General features: G+C 39.8%; 1 protein-coding gene across 16 annotated transcripts in view; it reads right to left on the reverse strand.

Annotated features, from left to right (window-relative positions):
- Window positions 1-14116, reverse strand: part of LOC124308816 (leucine-rich repeat-containing protein 24-like) — a 129034-nt gene that overhangs the window by 86678 nt on the left and 28240 nt on the right. The gene's annotated exons all lie outside the window — the stretch shown is intronic.

The following is a 14116-nucleotide window of genomic DNA, read 5'->3' on the forward strand; positions in this document are numbered from 1 at the left end:
CAGTTATCTCACTCACCTTCCAAATCATTCGTGTATAGGTATCGTTGATGACTATAACACCCTATCAATCACTATCCAGCAGAGTCAAGTTTACACTCACCGGATGCTGTTGCCCAAGTTTCAACGTCGGTTTCGCTCCATTGTTACAAGGCCGAGTCCACCGAACGAGCATCGTGTACAACACCGTACATCAATGTCGATCAAAGAGTTATAACTTGCTTCGTGTTCCACTAATCACTTTCACTACGTCCCTAATCAGCTTGTCGACATTTCGATGCTCTGTGAACGGTGCGTCGATAATATTACCAAGGTATTCCGGATTCATGGATAGTTACAGCATAAATTTCATGTCAGTAAATAACAGTGGAAAATACATTCATCCATGTAATATCGCAAGTAAAGTACCAAAGATGAGACACTGACAAGGAAGGTATCCCAGCTCGATCTCTCCAATTGGTCTTCTTTTCTAATATCTTATAGTAGACTAGAAACTGAGCGACACGGTTTTTTTGTTATTGTTATTAAACACTTTAAGGGGGTGAAACTACCCTCCAAAGTAAAGCATGTCAAGGGGCAATTTAACAATTTTGTGACACGACTTACTTTGGAGGATGGTTTCAACCTTTTAAAGTGTTTAATGGCAGTTGAAAAAAAAAAAAATTTACATCGAAGAGATCGACCTGGAATACCTTCTTTGTGAGAATAAATTTTAAAAACTGTTTGTATGAGCACCGAGACATTATCGTTGAAACACCGACGTTTTATGCAATCAATGTCAGGTGGTCACATCTGCCGGGATATTGAGGTGTCAGACGGCTTCCGTTGTTTGTTCAGGCACCGGACTGCAGTGTCCGAGCACTTCGACTGGCAGATGCCAATTTGGCTGGTTTATCGATTCAAAACAGACCAGCCCAGTCGCATCCAGTGGTGCGTGAATAGCGAGAGGTTTTCTGATGACTGGAGTACTGGACGAGTGGTCAGGGCAATTTTTCAAGCTCATTAATGCGAGACACTCTGCACGCCGAAACTCACATGAGAGAGCCACTCCATTTTCAGAGTTTCTGGTCTCGCATATGGTTGCGAACGAGCGATTTTCCCCAATACTTGAGTTTCAAGGACCCTCGTCCGATGGGGGATGATAAATACGAGGTGCGACTGTGGGGGTTGCGTCACCGCCGACCCGTGGGACAAGAAGTAATCGAAGGGATCCCTTTGCCTTCCGCGTTATCAAAATACGGTGATCCGTTTTCGACCAGAAAATCCAGGCTCGGCTTGGGTCGCTCCGCTTGCAATTTATACCCCCCGTGACACTGAAGGGTTCGCTGTAGTTGATACATAAACCACGATTCTGTATTCGACTTTTTTCCTACAACCCCATCCCAGCTAGGAATTCCACGTGTCGAAAATGTACGGCTATGATACGTCGATTGAGTTTCTGGTGCGTAAACATTTGCCATACACTGACTCTCCGTTCCCGCATCGCGAATTTGGTTAACGACGCGTGACAACGTGCGATCAAAATATATACGTCACGCCGGAACGATCCGGCGACATGTTCTTTTGTGTTCAATTTTTTTATTCAACGGTGCGGTGTCCGAATGTTGGCATCTGCGATTTCGTACGTTGCCAAATTTTTGCAGCTGGATGCAATTAATAAATTGCACGGGTAATATCGTATGCTTGAAAAATCAGAATTGACATGAAAGTATAACAAGACAGTGAATGAAAACGAAAGAGGGAAGTGAATAGAACGTGGCAAAGGTCGAAGCTGTCACATTTGGCATGAAATTTCACCGTGAGTATCTTTGTGAGAATGAATGTCCATTTTTCAGAGGAGCGTCCTTATGCCTCTTGTATTGAAGATTCACAATCATTACAGAAATATCCAAGGTGACGGATAAAAATATTCTCGCGCAAGACTTCTCTTCTCAGACTTATCAAAGAAATCCATTCAAGCTTCTTCTCAAGCAATTCATAAAAGACTTATTGTGAGTACCCGAAATTTCTCAATCTCGGTGGTGGTTTTTTCTAATGAATTTTTCTACGCTATATACAAAAAGCCACCGTGGATTGGACCATAAGCTGCTGCTTCTAATGATCACACCACGACCCGACCATCACCATTATTCCTGGTAGTGTCGCCACGTGACCTGCGAAACGTAGCTGGAGAATAATATCTGCAGAATAGCGTCCAGCGGTCGCGACTGCAAACATAAACCAGTTGGAAATGGACCTTAACATTTCTCCTTTCTTCATACGAGAGGAAGGATATCAGTGGTGACGCCGAGCGTGGAGGACATCGTAACCTTTTAAATTTCCTTGCTTAATTAAAGCTGAATGCCCAGAGAGACGTTAACTGTGAGCAGAGGCATACAGAAACTTCCAGGTCAGTCCGAGACCGCAAACTGAGCATGAATCATGGGGATGTTGTGTACCTCTAATCCATTCCGAATCTAGGATTATCTGGTGTAGACTGTTCTCACCGCTTCTGATCGTTCTAGAGCCGTCTGTGCACTCGATACATTGGTTTGCATCCTGCTCTTCCTCGAGTATAATCGTCAATCAAGACAGGAAACAAGCAGATTGTGGCTTTGCAGCATCCGCGGAATGTCTTCAATGCGTATCGTGGTAAACGGAGGGTAAATTGGAATGGTCCATAGTCGGTTTTAGTGACGCACGAGCTTCCGAACAACAGTTATTACATTGATCTTGGGGGCGATTGTAATCAGTACACTTGAGGAATGGATGAAACCGTTTAAAAAATGGTTGCAATCGATTCTATCCAACGTCCGATGGTGATAATATACAGCTTGCGTACCTCAATTCACTCTTCGTAAAAACTTTTTGCGATATTGTATTCATGAAAAAAAATAATCCTCATCTTTATAACGACAAATTGATATTTTTGTTTACGTGACAGCAAATTTTCGATGGCCACTTTCTGTGATACTGGAACAGTGTAACGAGCACTAACCATGCGGTATCTTCTTATTCACGAGGTCACAATTTTTTCAACTTCTAAAATACACTTTGCGCTCGTCTCCGTTAAGGGGGATGAATTTACAAGGCGGAAATACGTATTCTTTGACAATAGAAAAGTTTTCCTCGTCCTTTATCCGAGGATCGTCTTAGTCCGCGACTGATCACATTTGGCGTTTGTCAAGTTGGCACCACTCCGGTAGACTCAATGCTTGGATATATCAAAAGTTTACCTTTCCTATGACAGAAGAGATCTCAAGAAACTTTTTTACCCCGTATTCTCGTCATCTCGTTCTACCTACTCCCTTCGTTTTCTTCAGTAGCGTGTTTGCCTGAAGCTTCTTTCTCTTGGCTACGTTAATAACGTTACATTCGTTGAACACGAAATATTCTGACACTGGAGGAATGTTCTCGCCCAGGGAGACAGCGCCACATGGAAAAACTAAATTGTCCCATCCACTCTGCACTTCTCTGGCTATGTAGGTAAGGAACACATCCAGTGCGTTTGAAACTTTGCCCTGTAAGGAAGGGCGTACAGTGGAGAATTGACTGACAGCTCCTGAACAACTTTCTCAACTTGACTTATGTGGTGGCTAGTTTCTGTAAGTATGATCGCTCAAAGTTTGCGCTCCGAAGGTCACGTAAAGAAACAAGTTTCACATCCACAATTTTATACTCCGCACATGAATCACGATTATAGTAAAAGTGAAGTAAAATTTCTTCAGTAGAATAAAATTCAACCGGAAAATGCAATCCAGAGATTAATCGCAGTTTTGGGAACTCGAGATCCAGGGTTGAATTGAGAAACTGAAGACCATATCATGCCCATTATATTGATGACTGTCAGTTCTGGCTTATATATATGTTACTTACGAATGTATCCATTCACAGTGGGTTCACCATTCGTTGGTTAATTCAGTTGTTTCAATAGTTACGAAGTTGGAAAGCAGTTCAAGTCGAAGGTGTATAACTCAAAGGTTGTTCATCCTTTGACTACCGTCCGATTGAATTCAGAATAGCTATAATCATTTTCGAACAAGTAAAGATGAAGCATCTAGATAATATCGGAAAGATATGGATGCACTACAGTTTTAGAAACTTACTGGAAAACCCGTTAATAAACACCCTGCTGCTGAAATTGTGGTGTTTCGCATTATGGGAACTTGATACAGGCTAGTATCTACTGACAACTTTGCTGTCGATTCAATTCAAGCTCGATACTGTGTCAAGTTGTGTAATTCACAATACCAGCTACGCTTGTAGGCCGCATCTGCACCTCAAAAAATGTTATGTTGGAGTAATTTCTTTTTCGTACAGTCGAGACAGACTGTGAAATCACGCAACGAGCTCCATCAGCCTGGAGGGTGGTCCGCAGGTAATTAGCACGATTCTGATGGTTAATACACTCGTGCTCATATGAACTTTTCGTTTGGAACGAGTCGCGCCATATGCCGTAGCTGAGATTCCATAGAAACATTTCCATTTCTATGGGTCTGACTGAATGCTTAGAGGCAATCGACGCACTCGCACGATAGTCATTCATCTGTGTTAATGCAACGCGCGCGTAACAGGACCACGTTCAGTCTGAAAAAAAAAACACATTCACAAAGCAGTGAGTCGTGTGTTACTGCATGCACTTCGCCCGCTGTACAGAAATCGACTTCGTTTCATGTCCCTTTTATTTTCTTCGAAAGCTTTCACGCGCAACCTGCATGCGGAACCCGTGTAATATAAATGTGTTGCGCGCACCCTGCATTGGAAGTTTTCTCTCTTTCTCTTCCTATTTATATGGACCAGTTATAAAACCTCGGGCATTCAAAAACAACCCCGTGTTTTCCATGAATGCCTATCTTGCTGGTAAAAAGGACCCTCTGCTTAAATGAGGGTGAGTGGGAAAAGCTGGCAAGCCTTCGTTCTGATGCGTACACGTCGCTCTCTTCAAAAATTATTACAGACTTCCGAGGTTTTGGTTGGCACGTGTCACTGCATATACTAGCTTATGTATGTGTGTACACAGGGAGATTATGCAAAGTGGAGAAGCCCAGCCATGGCTGTCCAAATTTCCCCCTCGAATATAACTATGCACGTCATCTAATTTCTGGTTGGAACTCTGATGGTGGAATTTCTCGTCTCAAGTTTAGAACAAATCAAGCTCACCGGGCTTTTCATCAATTATGTAGAGCCGAGGTACAAGAAATGAATTCCATTCCATTTAGTTAGTATTTTATACGCCCGTCGAATGATGGACTAAACTCGAATTCTTCGTATTTCGGACTCGTTAGCTACAAATGAGGGGGGTAACGTGATAACGTTAATTTTTCAAAGCCGTTTGCCTGATCTCATCTCACGACAAAATTGTTAGCAGCGAGAAAATTATGTTCTTATAAAAAAATATTTCAGCGAAAAATACACACACATCGCAGCTGTTTTATACCGTCAATAATGAATTTTCCAATGCATGTTTTCATTATTTTTTTTTCATATAAAGACTTTAATTTTAATGATGTCAATGCACACGCATCTTGTATAAGTAGCACATTTTTCATGTCAGAAAAGCTTGCTGATCATTTTTCTGTCTGATAGATTTGTTCAAAAGTATCTACTACCGAGAAGCTTGGGTTGATTATAATAATCATTCACCAAATGAGAACTCGAAAACCAAGGTTTTTTCCATTCGTCGATATCAGTCGTGAAAAGTACCTGTGAAAAGTATTTAGTTTTTTTTTCCGTCTGCAATATTCGTGCAAAATTTTGAATGGCGACTCGAAAGCGCCGTGCCGTGGCAATTAGAGTTGAGAATATAATCCGCCCCTCCACTCGTCGTTCTCTTTGCTCAAGTTACTCGCACAGCATTTACCTAGACGGGTATAGGTACAAGTTCTCGCGGTAATTAGCCGTATTCTCAAGGGTGGTTTCGGGGCGGAACGTGCTCGAGCCAAAGTTGGGTAGGATAAAAATGGGGCGACGGGAGAAGCGGCGAGGTTGGTTGGCCCAGCTGTGCATCAATCTGTGAGATTACTCACGGAACTTTGAACACATCCTGACGCTAAAGTAAAAAATAAAAAAGAATGAAGAAAAATGATTCGAATAACAAAACCGAAATAATAAGCATACCGTCAAAAGTAATCCCAAGTCCCTTGAGCGTTTGTCACACACCCCCCAATCCTTCGAGCATGGGCACCATGGGTCCGTAACAACTTGGTTGAAGGTCGCTGTTTAAACGACGCAAGTTTCCAAAATTCTCGGAAACCTGTTTAGGCACAACTTGTGTCTACAATTGGTAAGATAAGGGTCCACACAGTTTCTCTAATCATCTATGTTCACCTCAAACCCGCGTGGACTTGCCATTAAGAGAAGTGGATGGGTCCAAACTTTGGTTGGTACGCGTTAATCTACTGCAAGTAATCTATATTTCTCAGATGAAATGCAAAACAAACTACTTTGAAATGAAATTTCATCAGGTGTTATCGAACATGCAAGGTCAGTTAGACAGATACTTCTCAGATCACCGCATCTATTTTGAGAGAAAGTTTTAGTCCCGAATGAGTTGCCTCTTTATAGGACCTCGGTAAATTTTTCCCTTAACGCAAGAATTGCGTAGAGCTCAAGGGCTTCCGCGTTTATTCAACTTATGAGGCCGTTAAGATAAGGCACGAAATGAGATAAGAGAAGAACCGGAGAGAATGACAAAATTATGCTCGTTTTACTGCCGGCTGTATGGAATGGCGGTGGTTTGTTGCAGCCGAGAAATGACTCGAAAACGCGCGAAGAACAACGCTGAATAATTTAATGTACAGAACAACGATCGTCCGCAAAATTATAACGAGCTGTCGAAACTCAACCGTTGCATTAATGAAAGGAGGTTAGAAAATTTGGCACAACTGGGAAGAGTTCGGTACTTGAGCTTGAGCCCCATGAGAACGGTGGACGTGCGCCTGCAGCAATACCTCATCCCACGCAAACCCGACAGCTCTCGATGCTCGCGAAAGGTTGCGAAAACTCCCTTCACCGCGACAAGTTTCGTAATCAGTTTACAACAATTTTTTCGTCGTCTAATTGCTTCAGCAGAACTATTTGGGTACAAAATTTGAACGCAAGTTAAAGTGCCTCAGACCATGAAACAACCTCTTCAGATCTGTACTCGAAATATCACCATCGGATTCATTGAAGTTGCTTATGATCACAGTTCAAAACAGTCTGACATAAGACATGAATGTTCCTAACCCGCAAGAATGTGTTCATTTCATGTTATTCCAAGGTTGACCTGACACTGGATTTGATTAACAACCACTTTGGACCCATACTCGACGTATTTCCATCAGATTCATTTAAGCTGCTTGTGATCACACTCCAAAACCACCCAACATTAGACTATGAATGTTCCCGACCTGCAGGAATGTGTCCATTTTATGCTATCCCAAGGCTGACCTGACACTAAATTCGATTAACTTGAATAATCCGTCAAGTCTGTTTTGAAAAAAATTTGCACAGTTGGACTTCGGACTTCTGCCCGGTAAATGACTTTAGCAAATTAGTCCCGAAACTATTTCAACCTTTATTGACCTCCACCAAGCTTTTCTGAAAGAACTAAAAACATCCGTCTGCAGATCATATATTTTCTGTCCATAGATGACGAGGTCAGTTAATGAAATGGCAATATCACCGTCTTCTAAACTGTTCATGATTCAACGAAAACGAATGACACCAAACGATTCACAAGCTAGTGCAAAATAGTTTTAAAGATACATTCTACCTAAAGTCTACACTAGACACTAGAATTATCTCTCACGTCACGAAGCTCCATTTTTTTTCTACCGAGTTAACTTTGTGTGCTTAATTTTATTACCATCTCCTTACAATCTTAACGTACGTTTACGTAGTTGTTCCGCAAATTTGAGGTCTGTACTTCATGTATGCTTGGGACAGAGAACTTCACTCTTGGCAAATAAAATCCCTCGTATTTCATTATCTTCTCTTCCTCTTCTTCTTCGTCTACCTTCCACCCACTCTCGGCTCGCATTTTCTCGCCCGGACACCGGGTTCCTAGACCCCAATCTATCCCTGCCAAATGAGGCATGTGATGCACGCATTCCTCAAACGCAATATCGAATTGTTGGATAACCTTTCGAGGGATTATGTATGGAAAAATGCCAGCCATGGGAAGTGGCATACCTTCGAGGGCACTGTGCATGTCTGTATCATACGGGGGATGAGAACCCTTCCGATCGTTTCCCCTCGTCACTAACAATTTCTATGACGCTTCGCCTCTGGTCCCATACCCATAAGTACGCGGTACCCGAGGAGTAGAGGGACGGATAATCAAGCGAAGCCTGAACCTCGTAGATTAAATTGAGCTGGCTAGAGAAGTCGGGATGGTATGTGAATAATTAAATGTATAGTCAAACTAATCTTGAGGGAGGTCAGCAGGACGGCTCACAAAGTTTGTAGACTGTTGAATTGGAGCTTTTTGCTTATTATACGAAACTGACTTCGGTGCTGACAACCCAAAAGCAAAAACTCTACTTTCCATCGTTCTGATCTAACGACAATGCAAATAAGCCCTGCGTTCCCACCACTTTTGGGTACCAATTTAACGCCAACTTATGACAGAATATTAAAGAAATTTTACTCTCGTCATATTTTTACTTTCAAATTTCCTTATCAGAGGATAATATTCTTCTGGAGCTGTAGAGATGATATGGAAAAATTTAGGTCGTCGAATTGGAGTGATTTTTGGAACTTTAAGGCTTATTCGTTGCCCAAAAAGAGATTCAGTAATTTCATAATCAATTGATGAGCGTAGACATGACGATTCATTGAAAAATGTTCTACTTAAAAACAGATTCCTCTGGTATAAAAATAAATTGTATAAACATCTGGAAGCGTCAGCATCGGATAATGTCTTTGAAGTGTGATTGAAACGGTATTCACACAATTATATTAACTTTTCCTATTATTCTTTGTAAGAAAATTTTATAGCAAAATTTTGTATCTGCAGTCGTATTTAAGAGCGTAAATTTATTACTCGAACACTTCTAATAATTCACGTAAATATCTATTCTATTTTGTTGTCATAAGGAAGAAAACGGACTCATTCTGATAATTATAGAAAATCAAAGCTTTTAGTATTTAAAAAAAAAAAGCTCATGAAATATCGTCGAAACTTCACATCTGCGATTCGAAGGAAAAATTGCGAAGAAATGACTGTCGTCCGATTATTCAGAGAGAATCTTTTCAGCTTAGTCAGAATTTGGTATTCGGCACGTTTTGCTCGTATACGACGGCACCACGTGAACAAGAATCTCCTAAGAATTTCAATTCCCCATATACAGTATGTTTATCTCGTGATTCAAACTTTGGTCACGTTTTATTCCAATTTTATTTCTCAGCGTTGTATAATCCTTTCACCTCACGAAAATTTCTAGTCGAATTTCGAGTTTTTAAATCCCACTTGTCTCTGATCACTCAATAATATCGCCAGGCCCGCGAAGATGCATCGAAACTGTACGAAAAGGCACGACATACATAACGTGAATTCGCCAGCTATCTCGTGAAATTTATCGATGAAAACAAGAAGGGGGAGAAAAAAAAAAACAGAAAAAAAAGAAAATTCTCGATAACAAATGAATAATACGAAATAAAAAATGGAAAATGAATAGAATTTTTACCCGAGCAGCATCAGTTTATCTCAAGTAGTAATACCGGCGGAAGCGATAAGGCGAACGAATGATTTGTTGTTCAATTGAACCGTTGGCGTAAAACGAACCCCAAAACCATTGGATTTTTCCAAGGGGTGAAAGAATAAGAGCGTCGCTGCAGACGACGACGGGCGTATTTGCGACGCGTATCGCGCCTCGTAGCTGGATGGAAAACAATAGAACCGTTTCGTATTGCCTCGGTAACTCAGATCAACGAACCCCGGAACGAGAATCTGGGGTCGCATACTATTAAACGCTTAAATGGTTCTACCCTGGAATCGAGTGGGGGTGCCGACTCGGGAGATTCCCTCGGGAACGATAGCGCGAGCTGCTCGGAAAGCCGCGGAGGGCATTCCAGCTCCGGCTAAATCCCCCAGCGCCTCGAGAAGCAGGGGGATGAAGGGGTTCCAGCCAAGCCGGGGGAGGAAACGCTGCTGGTATATTGCAGGCCATATTTCGAGGGACCGACGGACCTCCAAGGATCCGATATTCATCTTTCAGGAAATGTTCCCATTCGTTCGTATAACTTGCCCCGAATGGAAATAAGGAAGGAAAAAGAAATGAACACTTTTCAAACGCGATATGATCGAGGATCCGGTGAAATTGCTCGTTCGGGATATTCCATTAAGGAATCGTCCCGGTTTAACGGGTCGAAAAATACCTGATTTTTGACATTTTTTTTTTTTCATATGTCAAATCAAAACACTCACGAGGAACAGAAAATATATTTCTAGACGATCTGTTTTATTTGTTTTTTTTTTGACATTTTTTTTTAACTGTTGAAAATGTGTTTTTTTTTTAAAAAAAAAAAAAAAGAGTCCTCAAGGTAAATATTATCTGAAACGATATTTGTGAAGAGTTTATTCATCGTTATAGCCAGTTTTTTTTTTTTTTTTTACAAAAATTGACAAAATGCCAGTGGTTTAAAAAAAAATATTGCATTTATTCTATTTTTTCGACAGTTTTTCGTTAAAAAGGAAATACGAAGATTTAAAAAAAAAAAGCTTTCATAGCAAGATGAAGAACGGCGTGAAGAATTTCGTGCCCAAATTTGAAACGGATAATTTGAAAACTCTTTCTTTGAGAGTGTTGACCGTTTTGAAAAACCGTGTTTCGAGAAAAACGCGTTTAATATTTCGAGTACGGAATTTTCATATAAATTGTCCACTTACAATATCTCGTGTATACTATCGGATAATGTACATAAGCAAAAAGTGTTTTTTGAAAATTTTATATTAGAATGATTTATTAACGCGTTCGATATTCATACGCACATTTAGAAAAATGAAATGCTGCCGTGGCGGAGGGAGCAATTTTTAGCTGCCTACGGACTATGATTTATAAAAAACAATCCATCGAAGTCTAACGATTAATTGAAAAAGTTTGGCTGATTAACCGATTGATCGATTGATTGATCGCAGAGCTTTAGTATAAATCTACTACAAATTAAATTGCAGAAAATTGATTTATTCAGTGTGAAAATAGTTTTCATAACAGACGAATGTAACTAAATATCAAGAGAATATAAATTTGTCAGACTAAAAAACACTCGTTGCTTGTCTTTCGTATTTCTGGGCAAGCAAATTTTTTGAGCTTTTGAGAATTGACCATTGGTTGAACGCTTATTAGAGTGAGTAACGGTTAATCGGATAGAAAAACGTAATCTGCCACAGAGAAATTGTGAAAATATACGATGTATTTAATACATCGGTTAGAAAATGGTAAAATATAATTTCAATATATCAGAATCGTTACTTAATCAACTGTGTAATCATTTTCGAGAAAATTTTATACATAAACTGTATACTAAAAATCAAAATTAAAATCAATCACCGTATTATCATAATATTTATGAAATCTAGGGACAATTTTGTGTTGATGTTGTCAAATATTCAAGACGCGTTTTTCTTTCGTCGGATAAAGTTATTTCGACGACGCGGTTTTATTGACGATTTGTATTTATAACGCCAGTCGCATAATGGCCGAAAGTTTGTTTTCTCTTTGTCAAAAATTTCCACTTTACTTCAACAGATGTTTCAATGAAAGTTTTACGACGATTGTAAAAGAATAAGCATCGGTGAAAATGGTATTGATCACGTAATAAATTGAAAGAAAGAGGAAATTGACTTTTATATTTATATTCATATTCTTATATTTCACTCGTTAATACTTTGCAAAAACTTGATGGCACGTGTACGAACTTTCAAATATTCGTGTCAGTATTTCACGCAGTTTTTCTACTGTTCTGAAAACATGTTCAAATTTAGAAGTAAGACGTTTTGTAGAAACAGAATTTTTTTCTTTCTTTTTTCAATCAAAGATTCAATTCGTCAGGTTCTTTTATTCATTGGGACAAAATTGTTGCAAGCCAGTGAAATGTAAACGAAAAATTTCTGACGTTATAATCAAGCTGAAGTTAGTTACTAAAGTTAACGTGACGAAACTTCAGGCTAAAAAAAATCATCGTTATTGGGGAATTTAAAAAAGACTTTCAAGGATTTGGCTTATCAAAATTAAAGTATATTTTGTTTGTAATGGTTTACTAAATTTTGGACACGAGTTAGTTCAAACGAAAGGCTTTTACCACTGCGGAAAATACTCATGTTAAGTAAACGCGGCGCTGTATATTTTCTTAATTGACACTGCATCTCAGTTTCAGCTCAACTAATCTCATAAAAGCTCCTGTTTTATTGTTCCTCATCAAGAACAGCTGACTCAGAGTCCCGTGTCTACATAATTGAACGATTCTAAGAACGGGCAAACACATTTGAGTCGAACTCGACCCTGCCAACCCTTGTCTTATACCTATACCCTCTACGTTAAACCATTTTCTGCATGCTGCTGAAGTGACCGTGAAAACGTCCAGCGTCATGTACCGAAGAAAATTGTGTCTGCCACTTTCTTTCGGAGCTTTTTTTTCTCCATTCGGCGACTGATTTACCGTAAGCTGTTGCTGCCTTATGAAACTTCTTGTCTATTCAAGACGATTTGTTTTCATTTTTTAGACCCAGCTTCATATTTTTCATCATATTTACTCGACGCTTTAATTCCACGCGTTATAAGCCTGCCCGTTGCTTCAAATTTTCAACGTTTAGAAGCAGCTTGTAATGATTCATGTATTCCCGCCTAGAGTCGGACCCATGACTAAAAGGAAATTGTCTCCTAGTATCCCTCACGTGACCTTTGCCAATTACACCGGTTTTATTGAAAACACTCCCTCTCTCGGACAAGTCGACAACGGAACAGGAGATCCTCACAGTGGACCGGTAGTGGGAACCAATAATCTACGTATACGACGAAAATCGATCCATGGATCACCGAAACCTCTGACTGGAGTTCATCAGGTGGCAACGAACACATCGCCAAACTTTTAACACCGTCCGCTCATGAGATTCACAGCGTGAAGATAACAGCTGAGTTAGAATGTTAAGAAAACTTCGGTCAATAAATGCTGAGAGAGAGAGAGAGAGAGAGACAATTTTTACAAAGAAAGACAATTTAGAAGCACAGTTTTAAACGGATACACCTTTTTCATCGATAATTTATACCTTGAATAAGTGTCGGATTATTGAACGGATGGATGAATAATTTTGCTCACATATCTGAAGTTGGTATTCCATATTATGTTTACAACTGGTTAAACTTGAAATTAATAAAAATAATTACTGCCCAATTTCGGGCAAGAAAAGAAATTTGTTTATTAGGTCTGTCGTTTGGTAGAAAACAAACATTACAAGCTGTATTCAACAGATTCGTTTGACTCGTCTGCAATATCAAGTCCATTCAGGAAAAGCTTTCGATCTCATTCATGTAATTGTAATTTAGCTTAAAAAATTATCACAATTTTTTTTTTACCAATGGCAAGGTGAAATTTTTAACGCCCATCATTTGATCGCAAAATCCTGCAAGTATCAAATTCTTCCATTGAGTTTGTCGGACGGATCGAAATTCCTCTAAAACCTGTTCTTCGGATATTAGAAAAAGTGAGTCTCGATCGAAACCAATAATTTTCTCATATCACCAAAGATGATTAAAATTAAAAACCTGTATCATATCTTGATAACCAAAATTGAGTTCTGGATTATTTATTGTTGCAATTTTTGCGGCCTTAACAACAAAAGTAATAACTGTTACCACGCGGTTCGATCCCTTCCAAAAATTTCGTCAGTGATTCAGTGACTTGCATATCGATATTTAAATTATCTCAAGAAACTGAAACCGTAGCCCAATTATTATACCTAGTCATAACATCGCTTCGAGGTTCATTTTGGCAAGGAAGATGCGATGGTCCGCTTTCTAGAAGCTGGGAAATTCGCCTTTGACAGAAACGCTCGCCTGGCAATTTGCCTCGAAATTGCAGAGCCAGCGACCATCGCTTCTTGCAAGGACAGGCGCACTCGAGTCGATTTTCGTACGGATCAATATTAATTGGTTCTACG

Source organism: Neodiprion virginianus, chromosome 7 (genome assembly GCF_021901495.1).
Source record: "Neodiprion virginianus isolate iyNeoVirg1 chromosome 7, iyNeoVirg1.1, whole genome shotgun sequence".
NCBI classification, from domain to species: domain Eukaryota; kingdom Metazoa; phylum Arthropoda; class Insecta; order Hymenoptera; family Diprionidae; genus Neodiprion; species Neodiprion virginianus.